The sequence below is a fragment of the Canis aureus genome, chromosome 12 (genome assembly GCF_053574225.1).
Source record: "Canis aureus isolate CA01 chromosome 12, VMU_Caureus_v.1.0, whole genome shotgun sequence".
In the NCBI taxonomy this organism is placed as follows: domain Eukaryota; kingdom Metazoa; phylum Chordata; class Mammalia; order Carnivora; family Canidae; genus Canis; species Canis aureus.
Window position 1 is genome coordinate 47314598 of NC_135622.1, and position 20502 is coordinate 47335099.

General features: G+C 37.4%; 1 long non-coding RNA gene across 2 annotated transcripts in view; it reads left to right on the forward strand.

Annotated features, from left to right (window-relative positions):
* The window catches only part of LOC144281152 (uncharacterized), a 112785-nt gene that overhangs the window by 16107 nt on the left and 76176 nt on the right, over window positions 1–20502 (forward strand). For both annotated transcript variants that reach the window (XR_013349596.1, XR_013349597.1), the window contains exon 2: window positions 1295–1477. This is a non-coding gene — a long non-coding RNA (uncharacterized LOC144281152). The remainder of the gene's footprint in view (window positions 1–1294; window positions 1478–20502) is intronic.

Below are 20502 nucleotides of genomic sequence, written 5' to 3' on the forward strand. Positions count from 1 at the left end.
AACCATTTGTGGGTTGTTTTTCTAGGCACTGTACAAGAATGAGATAGGGAAGTCTTTGCCCCATTCTTTGAAGACCTTACCACCAATAGAGAAGATATGCAAATAAACAGATATTTTACAATACTGCTCTTGCTCAGAAAGTTTTCTAGTCAGAGAGATCCCTGATTCCTTCCAGCATCTTGTGTTTTATATATTCTTATCTTTGGCTCTTACAAAGCCTGGAGAGAACCTGGAGATATTTTGGAAGAGTGTGGTTTTTTTTTTTTTTTTTTTTACTAGTTTCTTCTAACAGCTGACATGGGCTTGTCAGATGCATTTAAAGGGCTGCAGTAGAGGGGTACTAATTGTCACATGTATAACATTGTTTCTTTGGGAAAATGCATTTTGCATTAGGAAAGGAAATAAGGTGGAAACCAAAGACATTTAGATTCATATAAAAATGGGGGCATTATTGATGCTTTTCTTTTGCTTCATCTAGTAAATGGAATGACAAGGTACCAACGTGATGTGATTACTTGAATTTTCTGCTTATGGGCAAGGAAAGGAAAACTCTTATTATTTCAATTACCATTGGAAATATTTCAAGAATATGTTCATCTGCTTTTCTGCCTTGGTGATAGAGTATAATGGATATAATGGAATATTTGTTTCCCTGAACTTCAATAGCTTTGCATTTTGATGTTTTAATCACACATCTCCTTGTGTTATTTAGTAATTATATCACTATGGATCTTATCTCCCTGTTATGGTATGAATGTTTGTGCCCTCCTCACATTCATGTTGAAATTTGGACCCCCAAAGGTAATGGCATTAGTAGGTGTGGCCTTTGATGGTAGTTTGGTCTAAGGTGGAGTCCTCATGAATGGGATTAGTGCTCTGAGGAAAGAGGTCCCACAGAGCTCCCTGCTCCTTTCACCATGTAGGATGTGATGAGAAGTCTGGGACTCTGGAGAGGGCCCTCACCTGACCATGCTGGCATCATGATACTGGACTTTCAGCCTCCAGAACTGTGAGAAATAAATTTCTACTGTTTATAAGTCATCCAGTCTGTGGTATTTTGTTACAGTAACCTGAACAGACTAAGACAGCTGCTTTAGTGTCTGACAAGTAAGGTGCCATGGATGCTTGCCTGGTAAGGGATGGAGATCAACGAAAGAGGGTAGATCTAATGCATTAAGAATAGAAATGACAACACATGAGAAATAGAAATTCCTTATCAAGGCATGGGGCAAGCCTGTCTGAAGTAAGTTTATTAACTGATTAAATGTGTGTTTCTCTCCCATTTGAATCCTAGTCTCTGATATCTGAAGAGAAAGGAGCACCTGAGAGCTCCTTAATTTGATGGATGCATATTAGTGACCTTCGGAGACCAGTCATCGTGCAGCTATGACCCAGCTGGGAGGCACCACTTCTGTCTGGGGAGTAGTTCCCCTGCTTCAGCTCCCTCTCTTCCTGATGAGCACCAGTGCTGGCAAAGGTTGGATTTAGCACTAAGCCTAGACTTGGGAATGTGTAGAGAGGAAGATTTATTGTGGAAGAAATGTTTTTAATGTAAACTCAGTATTTTAGTTAAGCATTGTTTTTCTGCACAAGGCGAGACAATGCTCATGTAACCAATATCCACAAGTGTAATGACTATACAACTAATCCATGCTAGAGGACACATTGTTCAAGGCTCAGAAAGTGTAAGCTATGTGTGGACTCAATGAACACACAGACAATACATTTTCTCTCTAGGATGAGCACGGGTGAGTTATCTTTGGGGCATAGGCATGAGTCACATTGTGGTCTGGCCTTTGCTTGCTAATGGGTTTGTCTTTCCTTGAAAGAAGGCTTTAGCTGTTCAGTTTAGTTTTGTTTATTTGCGATGTTGTGTTCGAACTTTGCCTGCATGCCTAGAGGCTAGAAGGCCGTGGAAAATGTGTATCTAACTCTAAAAGCACAATCACATCCACTCAGACATGGGCACCTAGGGAACATATTTTTACTCCAAGAAGCAGCTTAGGTTGGAAAAGAAAGCTTTTTCCAACTTTGAAAACATGAAAAAGAAAAAAAATGTTTAGAGATGAAAATTCATAAAACAAAATCATTTATCCAAAAACGTAACAAAATTTCCAGCAGGATGTTATGGGTAAATTGACCTTTGTAGTAGTTTCATTTCAAATTTATGTGTCCCTTACAAAGTTGCCTCCTTGTTTTAGTTTTTGTTAAATCAAGAATATGGTTTATCCTCATATGATTTAAGTAATATTGATTGGAACTTTCAATTGTATTGAATGACAATGTATTGTGGCAAACGGAGAGAGGGCATCAAGAAAATCTGTTGGTAGTACTCAAAAGGATTAGCTCTTCTGTCTCAACCACAGTGCTTAAAGAACAACATTCTAAGTTAATAATAATAAAAAAGATGCATTCTCTCCTAAGGTATTTCAAATAGTTTATAGTTTATGAGAATACAGATTACTCTGTAAAGGGATTGTCTAGTGACTGGAGTTTCACAGAAAGAAAAGCTAAAGTATAAAGAAAAATAGATTTGGGGTTTCATAATGTAGGAAATATGGGAAAGATTAAATCCAGTTTTCGAGAGGTCAAGCAAATCAACATATTTAGCATACGAAAGCAACCAGTGATAAAATATCTTATGTTTTATGGGTTTGGTACAATGCCCAGCAAACTAAATGTGCTTAATAAATTTTAAATGATATCAACAATATTCCCTTGTTGCTGATAGAGAGTTCATGTCCTCACTTTGGGAGGCTTTATTAACCCTTTAGGTATGGTCACTTGATTGAGGGGAGAGGGTTTACTGAAAAGCAGCAGGGGTGGAAATGATGCCTCTCCCCACCATGAACAGATGTCTCACGTCTCATTGGGATAATCGATTCTAATATTATTAAGCACAAGCCTAATAAATCTGCCCTTGTATTTTTCTGATACAAATACAATATACCTACCACTGCTCAATATCTTTCATATGTGAGGTAATAAAACTGATCCAATATGAAATCTTGTACTTTACATGTAAATTGGATTGCTATGGGCCATTAGACTCTTTACATAAACAATATATTTTGTTTAAAAGAAAACTGTGCTCAGTTTCACATTCTGGAAGTTCATAATGTGCAAAACCACATTAGCAGAGTAAATGGTGTCGGGAAGGAATCTGGCATGGCCAACAGAGGCATAAAGGAGAATGGGGACTTCACTTACAGTAAAGCAACTTTTCTCTCATGGGTGGTTTTAACAAGATGGCTGCCAACAGGTGAACGCTCACTAGTACCGGTGTCGTTAAAAACCTTAATTCCAGAATCATTCTCTAAACCCAGGGCTGAGGCAGAGAAGCCTAACCAAAGCAGCAAATTATGTGCCTCTCCAAGAAGACAGCCATTGCTGCACAGAAAGGTGATGACATTTTGAGGCCAAGGCTGGCAATATAATATGATGTCACAGTATCCATTTTTGATATTAGATAATGGCCTTCATTCTGATAGGTCAGTATCTCATTCCTTGGCTTATTTATCTCCATTATGTACAAAATCTGCAAACCAGAACTCACAGACAAACCTTACCCAAGTGTACTGCAATATTTGCATCTTGGCCTCCTTTGCAACGCGGATCCTTGTGCTCTGCCACAGCTGTCAGAGTAATGGCTTTTTTTCCCTTTTTATCTGGGTTGGCTTTATTCCCAGATTCCAAATGAAAGAGACAGCATTTTACTTGACCACCCCATTCCAACCGTTAAATACTGTGCCTTCAGGCTCTGATGCTCTAATGGTCGATTAAAGTTGATAACAGTCTGTCCAATTTCCATTTTTTAACATTCAGCCTGCTGAAATTGTAATATTGTGAAAATCTGAAGTCTACAGGACCTGCCTGAGAATCTGTCTGGATGTCAACACATACTAATAAACAAGGGGGGAAAAGTAATGCCAACAGGTCTCAGTGTTTGCAGAATTTGGGTTAGCTATGTAGCCTGGCCAGTTTGTGTAGAGTAGGAGTGGACGATAGATCAACCAGTCTGTCAAACAGGATATAGAGTAGAGCCACTCATGGGGTAGTTTATGGCTGCAGAAGGCAAACATCCTCAAAAATTCTTTAAGCCACCAAACCGCATATACGTTCCATTCCTACCTGCCTCACCAAGTGCTCTGCCCTTCTTGGTCTTGTTAAAAGCCTTCCTTAACTTGTTTGGCAGACACATAACTCATAGTTCCTAGACTTTGTTGTTAGGGCTGAAGGGTCACAAAAGTACAAATCTAATTGAGGTATTTTCAGAAATCTGATTTCTCAGGGGATCAGAATAAAATAGTTTGAAATAATCTCTTTTTCAAACCAACATTGGTCTTTCTTGAGCCTTAGGAAAACAGGACTAAAACCAGGAATTCTGAGATAGATTTGTAGACCAGTAGAATTTTGAGATAAGTGTTTTGATACCAGTCTTCTAAGTGATGGAAAAAAATGTTACAATGAGACATACTCCCTGTATGTGTAATATGCAGACTCTATTCAGTTCCTCTTGTTGGACTAGTCGGCTTGCCTTTCTTAGCCACACTTGGTTTCTTTTCTGAACGTGAACGATCTCCCAGAGCTCTCATCTTTGGTAAGCTGTTCTCATTTTTTCCAATCAAATACTCAGCTCTAGGATGCTTTTTTCATGTTGGGGAAGCAATTGCCCATTTTCTGAGTCTTTGCTGCAAAAGTAAGTGCAGATGAGTCCTTCGGACTCAGAAATTTATCACTGTCGATAAATATGACATTTCCAGGAATGTGGTTTCAATCTCCTTTTTTTCCTAAGCAGGCTGAAATGAAGACTGGAGAACTCAAAGGGTCAAATATTTAGTTCCCCATGTTATTACCACATCATAGAGCCTGTGCTTACTTTTTTAGAAAAATAACCCTTTTGTCTAAAAATATGGAAATCATTGCTTAAAAAAGGATTCTTTCCAACCCTATCCAACAATTTGAACACTAACTCTTGTCCACTTTATCTCTGTCATGGTAGGGTAGGAAGAGGGCTTCTCTTCAAGGAAAGGGAATATTCATAGTTTTCTCATATACAACAACATAAAAGAACACGTAGAAATTTAACATAAAAAATTGATGTGACTCCAGAATATTTTTCTCCTGTTTTTTGTTTTTGGGTGTGGTGGCATCAAGCCTGCCCCATAGCACATATGCAATGATGGCATTTATCTTTATTCTTTTTCTCCATATTACTGAGGATGTGGGTGCTTAATGTTTATTGCTGAAATGCTTTTGAATTCTGGGAAGCCCATGCTTCAGACAATGTGTGTGAATTAAAGGGGAGAGAAATACTCCATCTTCCAGGACTGTCTTCATTTCCCAGAATTAGCTATTGATGTTTGCCTGGTAGAAGCTTTCGGTCACAAACTTTCTGCTTCAAAAATCCATTTCTATTTACATGTTTGCCCCAGTCTCATCAATTTTCTTCTGCCTTTCCTGAAATCCATGAAAAATCCTTGCATGTTAGATGATGATGATGATGATGATGATGATGATGATGATGATGGCAGCAACTAACACATAGCACGTTATCATGTTTTCCAACTGGTTTACAAGGGTTTACTTATTTAATCCTCATGGCAGTGTTGTAGATACCTCCTCATTAAACATGAAAAAGCTGAGGAATGGATTGGTTACATAACTTACCCAAGGTCATATAGCAAGTAAGAGATCATGTGAGAGTTCAACTCAGGACAAATGACTTGAGAGTTTTCTGCTTAATTTATCCTGTGGGTGAATATATTCATTTGCTTAGGTTGCTGTAACAAAGAACACAGCTTGGGTGGCTTAACAGAAATCAATTTTTTAAGGCAAGAGTTCCGAGATTCAGGTGTGTGTAGATTTGGTTTCTTCTCTGTCCTTTGCTTACGGACTACCACCTTCTTCCCGTATCCTCAAGTGGTCTTTCCAATGTGCATGCTCATCCCTGGTATCTTATTGTCTGTCCAAATTTTCTTCTCTTATAATAACACCAGTCAACTGGATTAGAGCCCACCCAAACTGTCTCTTCATTTTTGGTGAATCACCTCTTTAAAGGCTCTATCTCCAATTTAGACCATAACAGTGCACTTTCGAAGATGTGTTTCCCTGGCCTTTGAGTCTTCTGTCTTGCTTCATCATTGGGTATCTATTTTTCTCCCTCTATACTTGGCACTCTACTTTGATAGCATGTCCAGACCGTCTACCCAAAGAGGCTCATACTTGGCAGACTTTATTCCACCTGAAAACTATACTAAATCTCAGTTAAGAATCTATTTCCATTGTCTGCAATGTCTGGAATGAGGTGTTGCCTAGAGCCTGCTGTTGGCATTACTGAGTGATGCTTGGGTCTTCTTTGTACCTCTGAGTTGTGATATTTCCTCAGTTTCTGTTGGGCATGCTCAGTTGTGAGGTCTTAATCCTCAGTTTTCTGATTATCTCTCCACATTCCTTATAGGATGTGAGCCCTGGTTTTAGGATTAACTTTGTGTTCTGCTACTTTAAGGAGTTCAAAACCCCTCAGTCTACATTCATCTCTGAAGTGTCTTCCAAAGCTCTACAAGGTGATGCTTGATAATGCAAAGTGGGAAAGAACATTACAATAAAAGGTTGGAAGCAAATAGAAAATTAGAATAATAATTGGAAGAAAGCAAAAAAAGTCTGTTATACATATAATGTGTTATGGATTGTATAATTTATAGGAAAGTGCTTGAAAATACTTCAGTGCTCTCTGGTGGGAGGTGGCATTGTTATTATAATTGTTGTATTTGTTTTATTATTCTTAACCACAATTCTGGTTTCTGTCAAAGTTGAACATAGAAATGAATCAGTAGGTGGATTGGAAATCTGGAAGGCTAGGGTGCCGTGGAACACCTGTGAATGGGGAAGCTGTCTTCTTGGGGCTCTTACCTGTCCAGTAAGCATCCTGAAGATCAAGGGAACATTCAGCCCAGCTTCCTAGAGGAGCAATTGGATGTTGAAGTAAAAGGTCTGTCTGTGCTGTAAATAGAAGGAAAGGGCCAATTCCCAAATCAAGACCATGCAAGATTCGTTCAAACTGTGGGGAAATAATACAGGCCACCAAAACACAGAACAATTCCAACCTGGCAAAGGAGTTAGAATCAGAAACACTCTTGCAAATATAGCAGAGAAAGAGGCGAGGCTAGAGAAAAAATAGGCCAAGTAATAAGTGCGAAAGGGGATTGAAGCTAGTAATGACTCAAAAACGGCTGAGCTGCCAAACCTATTTAAAAATCCTCTTAAAAACAGAAGCAGAGAAGAAAAGGAACATGGACACAAGTGGCACAGGGATGACCTTGAAGAATAATTAAACCAAAACCAAGTGAGGGGCTATTTTGCAGCTCAGAACATAGAAAAAGCAGTGTGACATGGCAGGATTCCGAAGGCATTAAGGGAGCCTGTGCTCCTAAGCTAATTAGTTCACACACTTACAGTTATTTTGGGGAAAAGTAATAGGGGTCTAAAGATGCTAAGAAGAGAAGGGAATATAAAAGGTGATTTCAATCTTAAACCAAAACAGAAGTCTTATGGAAATGCAGTTCAGTACAGCTGATGTCAACATGCAATGGGGCCTGTGAAGGAGGGACCCCGGCATCCAGAGGGTAATGGGATCATTGGCAGGAACCATGATTGATTTTTTTTAAGAACAAAGCAGGCCCAACAATCGATTTTTTTCTTGTGCACAGGAATTGGCCCAATTTTAAAAGATAGCATAAATCTTTGAACTTTACTCATGCATTTGGTACCAGGGTTCATATTATTTATTTCAAACCTGGGGCAGGTTGGCTGTATGGGCCCTTGCCACATGGATTGAGAGTGGCCAGAAGACCAAGGCAAAGGAGGGGGCAGATGGCAGTTTATCCAGCTTGTAGTTGGGTGAGGAGTAAATCATTCAAGTTAATGAAGCCTTCAGGTGATTCTCAATTGAAGGATTCTCATATTTCCCTCAGAATGTGAAGTCTTACACAATAAGATTTGAAAATTGTAAGATGAGGTTTGGCTGAGGGCAAAACTGGATATGGTTTTAGTAATATAACTCAGTTTGAAAAGATTCTTGCCTTGGATGATTGACCAGACTATATGAGTTCTCATGTTCATTACATTTTGGGTATTTTATAATTCTAAGAATAGTGGTAATTTTGAACATGTGAGAAAGCAGGCAGGCTGACAACTAGAGGTTCAGTTGGAATCCCAAGGAAAGACAGTTATCCCAGGGTAGTGAGGGTCACAGACCCTTCGATGTTGTTTCTTCATCTATGCTTTGCTTCATTCTAACATTGAATATGCTGTTTCTATTGCCCCAGCCTTTTCTGAACCTTGCACTTTTCATCCCATAACCTATAACTCATCTGATTCCTGAGTACCCCCATTGTTATTCCTAATTTGAGTCTAGGTATATTTTAGGTAGAATCCGTACTGTGAAAATGCAGAGTAGGCAAATGTCAAGGATATAGCGATCAAGAGGAATACATAATCTAGTACTTTTATGGCTTAATTCAGAAATCCTTGTGGGCAAAGGTATATAAGTCTGTATGATTATGTATGGATAGAATGAAAAAAAATAAAGTTCAGGATATAATCTCTTGAGATTCCTGATTATAATGTTTAAAAATTACAATATGAATAGGAAAAGGAAAAAAGATTTTTTTGGGGCAGTGAAAATACTCTATATGATATTATAATGATGGATATATGTCATTACACATTTGTTTGGATCCATAGAATGTGCACCACCAAGAGTGAACCCTGTTGTAAGCTATGGACTCTTCATGACTATGATGTATCAATGATCCTCTGGCACATGGTTTTGATAGTGGAGGAGGCTGTGACATGTAGAGCCAGGGGTGTATGGGAAATCTCTGTACCTTCTCAATTTTACTGTGAATCTAAAACTGCTGTAAAAATAAAGCCTATTTAAAAAAAAGAAAAAGGAATCAACTTTGATAAAACGAAGGACAGGCTAATAGATCATATAGAAGGTCTTGGCTCATGATCCTCCTGAAAGCCCTCTCCTTATATGATTTAATTGCTCTTGAAGCCTCTAGCACAGGATCTTTTCCATTTTATAGATGAGACTATTGAAACACAAGTCAAGGGATTTCCAGTTTTAGCTTCTACATGTAAAGAGCTTGGAAGTAATCATTCCCATCCTTACAACAAGAAAAAAGCTGGAAAAAATGTCACTGACTTTTCTTAGAACATTAGAGAATGATGTTGTAGAGTAACCATCACTTCAAAATCTGGGGAGACAGGTAAATACAGAAAAATCACTCTGAAATATGCTTACCTGGAACAAAGGTAAAATAAAATTCTTTATATTTCTTATCTTTAATTGATCTAGAAGATAGCTGTTGAAGTAATTGTAGTAATAATTTATTTGTATAACTATGTGATTGTATGATTTGGCTTATGGATAAGTAAAATGAATAACAACATTCTCATAAGAGATAGAGAGCAGCATTTCTGATATTTATAAGGCACTTTTACTAAACATGAAGCAATGCAACTATTATTTGAGGGTGGGCCTAGATTAATTAAAAGTGTGTATTTCAAATTCTAGGACAAAGATTAAGTTTTTAAAAAGAAAATAGTTGATATGCAAAGAGAGGAGAGAATATGGATTCATGTAAAATGCTCAGTTAAAACCAGAGAAAGCATAAAAAAGGTGTGAAAAATAAACAAGTGCAATGAATAAAAACAGATACAAATATAATAGATATTAATTGAACTATATCAATAATAACTTTAGTGTAAATGGTCTAATTATACTAATTAACAAATAGAAATTGCCAGAGTGAGTAAAAAAATAAGACCCAACTATATTTTGTCTACAAAACAGCCACTTTAAATGCAGTCACTCAGATATGTTAAAAGTAAAGAGATGGAGAACAATATACCATGCCAACATTAATCAAAAGCTAGCTGGAGTAGCTATATTAATTTCAGACAAACCAGACTTCAGAACAAGGAAAATTATTAGCAATGAAGAGGCACATTATATAATAATAAAGGGGTCAATTCTTTAAGAAGACATAACAATCCTTAATGTATATTTAACTAACCAAAGAGTGCCAAAATACATGAGGCAAGACTGACACAACTTCAAGGAGAAATGGGAAAATACATTACTATAGTTGGAGACTTGCAGTAATTGATAGACAAAGCAGGCTGAAAATCAGTTAGGCTGTAATCAACCTGAACAGCACTATCAATCAACTTGATCTAATTGACATTTATAGAATATTCCATCCCATAATGATAGAATGCATATTTTTCTCAAACTTACATGGATCATTCACCAAAATAGACTACTTTCTGGTATGCAAAATACATCTTAGCAAATTTAAAATAATAGAAATCATATTATGTTCTTAGACCATAATGAAATTAAATTGGAGATCAATAACCAAAATAACTGGAAAATACTCAAATATTTGGATATGAAATAAAAACACTTCTAAATAACACATGAATGAAAGAAAAAGTCTCAGGAGAAATGAAAAATTGTTTTGAAGTCAATGAAAATGAAAATAAAATTAAAATTTGTAGGATGCAGTGAAGGCAGTGCTTAGAGGGAAATGTATAGCTTTAAGTGCATGTATTAGAAAATAAGATCTTAAATAAATCTTAAATCACCTTAGAAAACTAGAGGAAAAAAAGAGCAATTTAAACCTAAAATAAGCATAAAATAACTAATAAAAATAAGAGCAAATGTCAATGCAATTGAAAATAGGAAAACAATAGCAAAAAAATCAATGAACCAAAAATTGGTTCTTTGAAATGTTAATAAATTGAATAACATCTAGTCATACTAACCAGGAAAAAAGAGAGAAGACACAAAATTTCCAAAATTAGAAATAAAAGTTATCACTACTGAGTTAATGGACATTAAAAGGATAATAAAGACATACCATGTGTAACTCTACGCTCACAACATTGATAATTTAGTTTAATTGGTCAATTCCTTGAAAGATACAAACTGCCAAACTCTTATGAGGATAGATTGTATGAACAGCCTTAAATTTCTTAGAGAAATTAAATCAATAATTAATAACTTAAAAAAAAGTACCAGTTCTAGTTCCAGGTGCTTTCATTGGTAAATTGTGCCATGCATTTAAGGAAGACATGATACTACTTTTCAACAATCTTTTCCAGGAAAATAGAAACAGAAAGAATACTTCTTGACCATTTTATGATGCCAGCATTAATCTAATAACAAAACTAGATAAGGATATTATAAGGAAGGAAATTTATATCAACATAGAAATAAAAGTCCTCAATAAAATATTAGTTAATTGAATCAACATTGTATAAAAAGAGTTATACACCACAAGCAAATAGTATTTATTTCAGGTATACAAGGCTAACTCAACATTAGAAAAATCAATCAATGTAATCCATCATGTTAACAGGTAAGGAAGAAAGTCATATGATAGTATTGACTGTACAGAAAAAGCATTTGACAAAGCGTAACGCCAATTCATGATAAAAACTCTCAACAAACTGGGATTAGAGGGGAATTTCCTCAATTTGATAAAGAATATTTACAGAAAACTGACAATTGACAGTATTATATTTAATGGTGAGAGAATTTCCCCCCAGGATCAGAACAAGTCAAGGATATCTCTCGTCACTCCTACTCAACATTATATGGAATCTCAATTAATACCATGAGACAAGAAAAGGAAATAAAGTTTTAAAGATTGGGCATGAAGAAATAAAATTGTCTTTGTTTAGAGATGACATGATTGTCTATACAGAAGTTCCAAAGAATCAAAAAACTAATAAGTAAGCCAAATCTCCTTAAGCAATGAGTATGGCAAGGTCATAGGACACAAGTTAATATATAAAAGTCAAATGTTTTCCTATATACCAATTCAGCTTAACAAAATTGAAATTCAGATTATAAATATAATTTACAGGGGATCCCTGAGTGGCTCAGCGGTTTAGCACCTGCCTTTGGCCCAGGGCGCGATCCTGGAGTCCCGGGATCGAGTCCCACGTCAGGCTACTGGCATGAGGTCTGCTTCTCCCTCCTCCTGTGTCTCTGCCTCTCTCTCTCTCTCTCTCTCTCTCTCTCTCTATGTATATCATAAATAAATAAATCTTTAAAAAAATAAAAATATAATTTACAATAACAGCCCAAAATGAAATGCTTAGGAATAAATCTAACAAGATATGTACAAGAACCATATAAAACTACAAAATTTGATAAATGAAAAGATATTTTGGAAAAAAATAGAAAAGATATTCTGTGTTCATGACTTGGAAACACGTTGTGAGACATATTAAGGAGAGATCTGGGACCAAAGCCTCTGTTTTCAGATCCTCAAACTAAAAAAGAACTTTAGTTTGAAGGCCTGAATTTTGATGTCTTAATAAGAACAATTAAAAAAAATAGCCAAGTTGATTAATTGTCTAATTTGTTTATCTTTGGTTTTAGAAGGCAATGCATGTTCATAGTGATAAATTTGAATGGTATAAGAGATTAGAAAAAGTACGTTTTTCTTTATTCCAAGAAGCAATTATGGTTATCAATTTATGGTATAATTTTCCAGAAATGCTCTAATCATACACTATTTTCAGGAGGTAAATCAGAACTTGTAGCTCAATATGTAAAGGAGAATGTTGACTATTTGTAAAATCTTCATAAACCATCATTTGTGGAAACTTTATCTTTCTAGTTTGCATTGTTTTAATTTTTTATGATGAATACTTACTGATATCATAGTTAACTAATAGATGAAAATTTTCTGGTTAACAAAATGTTTCAGATTTCTACTACCTTCTATTCCTTTTGGGCAAATAATTCAGGAACAGGGTCAGAGTTGGTGAGATATTTTCTGTTCTTTTTGAGTGTGCATTGAGTATGAGTATGTATGTAGAATTTGGAAAGGAGGAAAGATCTAGAAAAGATGAAAGCAGGAGAGTAGAAAAGCCTTTCTCTTTTTATGTGTCTCTAAGTCCTCCAGGACTGTTTAGGAGTGTGCAAAGGAGTGTTCCCAGGTTATAGGATCTTTCCTGTGGATATCACTATTCTGAAAACACTTTAGCAGCAGCAATCACAGCCTTATACTGAAGCAGGCCTTTAAATCCTGGGTCTGTGGTTTAGAGGTATGAACCTATGCAATTTTTCCAGGGTCCAACTGTGGATAGGGAAGCTCTGCATCTTTACAAAGATCTCTCTGTCTCCCTATTTTGAGTCTCTTAATCTTCTTTGTTAGCAAAGTCAGCATGAAGTGAGAAGGGGAATGTGCACAAAACACATTTATGCATTCATCATCATCATCATCATCATCAATAGTTGGCCCTTATTAACAACAGTTGTCTTCTTTTCCACATTTTGCATTTCTTGCAAGTCGTCACAAATATATCACACTTTGGAAAGCAAGTTGCATGCTATTTTAATGAGCTTAAAAATTGGTGCAATAAGCAGGAGTTTGATATGCAAGAGTGAACACTTTGATGACACTGTGCATGACAGTTCTTTTGACCAATATCATACATGAAGACTTCTGGGCATCCCATGTGCTCTGAGATTAAAGCTGACAGGAATCCTCTCTCCGAGTCATAGCACAGGCATTAGAGTGGGGCCCTATGGTGAGGTTAGGGCTGAAACTTGGGTTTGGAGAAGGAGAGAAGGACATGAGGATTTGGAGAAAAACTTAAAATTTAGGAAGGGAGGCAGAACATTTGAATAACCTTAAAAACATTATTTTAGGAAAAATCAAATAATACATCAACATCAGGGAGTGCCTCAAATGGTACAGGAACCCGTATGGGTGCAGACGGAAGCAATGGGGACGCAGTTGGAAGATACCACACTTGCACAGGGTGTCCAGGAGAACCTTTCAACTGTGAGTGGCAGGCTGTCTCTAATTCACCATCTGGAGGTTTCATGTAGCAAGGTCACATTCCCAAATGCTTTGCTTTTGGAGTCCAGCCAGATACAGCCACTAGCTTTGCTCAGAATTTACTGGATGCCCTGTCTGAGATCCTTTGGCTTAGTGACATTTCCCTGTAATGTGGCACGCGATGTCTGTATAGTCAAGTGCAGCCCACTGACATGAACTCCTGGGGGAATCTGGTGGTTCTGGTGTTTACCCCTTAATGACTTGAAAAATAGCATGTCTTTCTTTCTGGGCAATACTGGTTCTCATCTTTCCAGTGCTCTTGTGTTGGTGAAGATGATACAATTGTTATTTTTGGTTCTCATCATTTCTCAGTGGAGTCATTGTTGTGTTTTTGATGCCCTGTGAAGAACACCTTGGATTGCTCTGAAAAAGCATTAGCTGAGGCCAGTTGTCCATCAAATCTGCAGATGTGTACAAGGGCAGACTGGGTGAGTCAGATGCTTCCCATCACCAAATGAATCACTTGGAAACCTTATTAGGAACTTTCCAGTGACAGGCTCAAATATATTTACTTGACATTACTAGGTTCTTTTAACTTTAGCTTGCTCATCTCAGAAAGTAGGAGGGTGATGCTGGGTGCTGCCAGCTGTCTTTGTCTGCTCTGGGGAGCACATAGTCATGAAAATGTTAATTTGTTATTGATGCATTTGAATACTGTGAAGTTCAGAGTGGTAAGGGAGCTTGCTGGTATCTAAACCGTGCTGCAGCTTCCAAGTTCTAAGCAGCAACTTTCCACCTAAAACATGAGGCAAAAATCCACCATTCATCCAGGTCCAGCCCTGTGCCAGGCACAACGCTTTAACAGGCGTTAACCCCCTCCTCTAATTCATTTCTTTAACTCTCACATTAAATGAGGCCCTATCTCATAGATTAGAAGACTGATGTAATGCTTGAAGAATGCTTACATAGTTAACTCACCCAGTGTCCCCTCACCAGATTGTGTCAGAACAGTGACAACACCATGCTGACTTTACTTTGTCACTTGTTGGAAGCTCTCAGGTGGTGGAGATTCAGCTCAAAGAACTCAACTCAGGGTCAAACTCAAGGAAGATGTGCTGGGAGTGGGATGCAGACTGCTTAAATTGCTGGTGAAGACGTTTGAGGACTAAAGAGAGAGGACTGATTCACTGTTCACCTCTCTGTCCTTCCTTGAAAAGAACACACAGATTTTACTAAATTCACTTACCACCCGCAGTCCCTCCAAAACATTTGTCATATCCAGTTTCCATTTTTATCTACTGGCCTAACTCATCTGTAAGCCCACATACAACCATTCTTTCTGTCTTTTTCAAATTGTACACTTGCATCTGCCTCCAAACTTATTTTCTTGTATGGTTTAGCTGTTTCTGCATGTTAAAAGATTACCCTGAGAATTTATTTTTTCCCATTCCAATGACATCAGTAAAGCTAAAGTATATTCAGTATCAAATACAAAGGTTAGCTTTATTCCTTCACTAATATCTTCACTCTTGCACTAATCTAACTTTGGTAAGGCAAGTTCAGCTCCATACCACTCTTTTTCATGTAGCTGTCTGGGCTTCAGTTTTGATCTCTGTAAAATATAGTTACAAATCAGATGTATCCAACCACCTTAAGGCTGTTGTGAGGACAAAAATAGTTAATAGTGTTCTCCCAAAGAACTTGGAATATATACAAATATAAGATCTTATCATGATTAAGTAGTGGCATTGACTTTCTCTTTTGGCCTCTTGCCATCTTCCCTCATACTTCAGTCTTCATGGTTCAGTTTCAGATGTGTGGCCATATGTTTCTGAAGACTACCATTGTCATACCCCCATGTATTAGTCTGCTAGGGCTACCATAATAAGGTGCCAACCACAGACTAGGTACCTCAGACAACAAGATTTTATATTCTCATAGTTCTGTAGGCTGGAAGTCCCAGATCAATGTATCAGCAGGATTGGTTTCTTCAGAACAAGGGATGGTGGAAAGGGAGGTGGGTGGGGGGTGGGGGTGACTGGGTGATGGGCACTGAGGGGGGCACATGATGGGATGAGCACTGGGTGTTATGCTATATGTTGGCAAATTGAACTCTGATAAAAAAAAAAGAAAAAGAAAAAAAAAGGATTGGTTTCTTCTGAGGGTCTCACTCCTTGGCTTGTAGATTGATGCCTTCTCCTTGAGTCTTCACATGGTCTTCCCATTGTGGAAGTCAGTGTCCTAATTTCCTCTTCCTATAAAGACACCAGTTGTATTGGATAAAGGCCTACCTAATAACTTCATTTAACCCGAATTACCTCATTAAAGACCCTATCTCCAAATACAGTCACATTATGAGATATTGGGGTTTAGAACTTCAACATATGAATTTTGGGTTAACAAAATTCAATCCATAATACCTTATTACTTTTTCCCTTTTCATTTCCCATCCTTCCAAGATGTCCTTCCTATGTGTTTTCATAGCATCTTTCATTTTTTCCTTATCATGGCACTTACCACTCTATAACTTCTTATTTGCTTATTTTTATTCCACAGTAGACTCTAATAAACTTGAATAGATGTCTGCTTTATTCTCTCTGTATCCCCAGTTCCTGGAGCAAATAGATTTCTAATTAATTTTTGAATATTTGTTGAATGATTGAGTTCATGTTACTACCTCTTACTATGTGAAATTACACCAAATATTCCATATTTATAATGTTCCAGATAATTTACATCTTATTTTATGTAAAAATCACAACAGCTCCATAAGATTGATACTTCTGTTAACATGCCTATTTTATAGTTGAAGAATTTGTGACACAAGAAGGTGAAGCAATTGACCTGAAGTCAAAAGGCAAGTAATACTCAGGAAGGTGGAATTTGAACTCAGGAGGTATGACTTCAGAGCTCTCATGGTTAAATACAAGATTGAGATGTTTCTCGGTAGAACAACAGTATGGTTTACAATTAGCCCAGCTTCTGGCCTTATCTGAACTTAACATCTGTTTAATCCATGTCTTACAGTAAAGAGTTTCTTATGGTTGTCTGAGAGTGGTAGAATGGAGGTAAAGGGAGAGGAAAAGAGGGATGGGCATGTTTAGATCATACACAGGGATTGCATTTGGAGCCAGGTCAGGGGGAAGAGAAACAGTGAAGGAGCCGGAAGGGGAGGTAGTCTAGATGAAAGAGGATTTGCTACAATTTTTATCATCCCATCTTACCTTAGAGACGAACAGCTTACAAGTCTCTACCATATTCAAAGCACTCTCCCTTATATCATCTCATATGATTTTCAAAATTGTCAACTGACATAAGCTGAGAAGGTATTATTATCTGTATTTGATTGATAAGGAAACAGATTGAAAGTGGTTAAGTACATTGCCTAACATTGCCAAAGCTTGTCACTGGAGGTCCCTGTGATTCAATTCTAAGCCTTCTGCTATTCTGTCTCAGGGACTGAGTTTAACAAGGGAAGGGAGTTTAAAATTAAAAAACAAAAAACAAAACAAAAAAAAAAACAAGGGAAGGGAGTAAAGAGACAGCTGCATTCAGGCGACCACCTTCAATCAAGAAGGAGAAAGAGCATTCTGAAGACTTTGGAGGAGAGGCTGCTAGAAAATATTGAGGAGGAACCAAGAAGATGCTGGTGGAGGAAGTCAGAGGATCAGGGAAACTCAGAGTTGAAGTCATCAAGTGAGATGACTTATGAATGCTTCTTACATGTGAATGCTCAGCAATTGACAATTGGGAATCACTGAGCAAGTTACAGAATGTGTTCTCAGTGGTGTGGTGAGGTCTATGTCCAGATGAGCTCTACTCTCTGAGTGAAGTTTGTTTTTTTTTTTCCTCTAGAATTTCCACTAGCCAAATATTGCCAATTTGCTAGCTACTTTTTTGCTTTCATTTGTTTTAGTTTTATCTGCTTGCAGATGTACTACCCTGGAGCTTTCCTCAAGATGGGTCTTCTGTTGCAGGTTGTTTGCAACACCAAATTCCATGTTTGCTCCTGCCTCTCTTCTGCAGACCCAAGGTCCTTTTGTTGTGATGCAAGAAAGATTATTGTAGAACGGCTGCCTCTGAGATGTGGCATCTTAATATTTATCCTGACTTCTTTCCTTTAGCTCTTCCTTCCACGAGTTAGAAATAAAAATTAGATATGTTTTAGAAATATGTCTAGAATTAGAAATACAATGTTTTTTCCCTCAAGCTGTGAGGGTTCCCTCGCTTTCCTTTTACCCTCTGATTTGTTTCTGATTCTGTAAGTTGTGCTGTGGTGGTTGCTATCTGAGGTAGCCTAACTTGTAATGAGAATGTGATGCACCTAGCTGGAATAACAACTTGGCAGTGAGGTCATTGAATCCAATACAGGTAAACAAAATGTTATTTGTCTGACTTTGAAGAATCCATAGGAATCTTTATTCCTGCCAGAACTAACCACTAAATTTTCTTATTTACCAGGATTAGAATACAATAGTTCAAAGAAGTGTTGTCCTAGTTAACTTAATAGCTTTCCGGGAGAGTCATAGGGTAAAAGAATGTTTGGTTTGGATATGTCTATGTACTTTAGCAGCATATCTTACTGTGGCCAGAAATCTAAAACTTTAATTTTGATACTGGAAGTCATCAATTTTTGACAAAGTTGTTCAGCTCAGTACTAATGTACAGAGCCTTAAGCATTCATTGCTGTCTAGATTTTGTCCCTTGATGTGGAGAGCTTGAAGACTGTACACACCATATCTAGATTCTGGGTCATGAATTTGGCCTTGGATGGACAGTGCTACCCTTCTCAAAATATAATTGATCCATTCCTGCTTCTGAAGCTTTGCTAATTGCTTTTTCCTCAAATGCTCACTCTCATTTTTTGTTCTGCCTTTGCAAATCCTACTTACTTTTTAAATTTGATCCAAGTGCTACTTCCTCTCAGAAGCCTTCCATGATATGAAAGTCAGCTGTTCTCTGTATTCTGTTTGCTCTTGTCTCTAGCCATGGTCCAGCATATATTAATTTGTTTTCTGCATGTTTAATCTTTGCCACTAGATTGTAAGCTTTCCAAGGCCAATGCCCTTTTCAAGATTTGCATGACCAGCATCTTTCCAGCACAGAGATTTGTTTATAGTAGGTGTGAAATAAATGTATGATATTGGTTGATATATGAGTGTGCTCTCTAACACAAGACATATGGAGTTCGTTGGCTTGGTACTTGAGTGTCACCACCCTCACCCCCACCCCTTTCTCCAAGTTATCCTCTTGGCCTGGCCCAGCTGAAGCTGTGGAAAGTAGATAAATCACCCAGCTCCTAGATCAGACAGCTCAGAGACAAATGAACACAGCAGGTCGTTGCCACTATAATGATGCAGTGGCTGTGCTGTTTGCCAGTTTCTGGACAACAATAGATTGCCTTCCTTCTCTTAACTTTAATTCCATTTCTCATAAGCCTGAAATTGCACTTGCTATTTTCCAACTTCTTTTCCCCCCAACCCTGCCCTACTTCATGTCAGTGTTTCCTTAACTAACATTTTTATGGCTTGAAAATCAATTCTCTACCAGATATAAAGACATACTCTGTCTCTAGCCTTTGTTCTCAGCACCAGCCTCAGCACCCTCCATTAGCCCAGTGGCGTGGCTTCAGACCTACTTGAGAGTTTCTAATCTCTGATTCCTTTTTATTTGAACTCTGTGTAGATCTGGGCTGATGTTTATGAAATAGACTTCCTCATGCTGACTTTTCATCGATTCCCAGATAATGGAATCTTTGGAATTATAGAATTGAAAGGTATTAGCTTGAGTAATTCTTGTTAATTGGAAGCCACACTTATTTCACCCTTTTCAACTTGAAGATTTTGGAAGAAAGGAGAGACTTGTGGCTTGAGGTGTAGGGTTTGGAAAAGATTTACTGACTCTCAATGGCCAGGCTCAGAGAAGTATTCCAGATCCTTTACAATATAGATTCAGATTGCCTTTCTCCTCCTCCTCCTCCTCCTTCTTCTTCTTCTTTTTCTTCTTCTTTTTTTTTTTTTTTTTGGTAGCCATGCTGACCTTCAAGTTCAGCACCATGGACAGAAGAGGCTAGCGCTGGGAATGGTGGGAGCAAAACAGTCTAAGAAGTTTAGTAAGATTCCGTAGGATCACTTTCATTCTCAGGGATAGCCTTATTTAAAGGCACATGGATTTTAGGTTGAGAAGCTCCATAAAGGATACCTTTGTTGCCGTAAGAGATTACCTAAACTGAAGGGTTCAGTAAAAGGCATGAACTTTGGAATCAAAATATCAAAACTTAAATTCTAACTTTTGTATCTATTAAGTGCATGACTTTGGGTCTGGTACTCCCTCTGAGAAGCAGTTTCTTTATGTGTAGTTTGGGAAACTACTACCCTTAGAAGATGTGGAATGTACTACTAAGGACTAGATTTGAATCCTGGCTCAACTCTTTGCTAGCTGGAGCAAGTAACTTAAATTCGTATAGTTATTTTCATGTCTCTTAAGTGGGGATAAGTACTGTACTTTTTTCATACTGTTGATGGGAACACTGAGTGAGATAATATGCATTAAATTGTTAAAAGTATACCTAGCATATAATACACTATTACTATTGTAATAATTATTTAATAAAATCATTATGCAA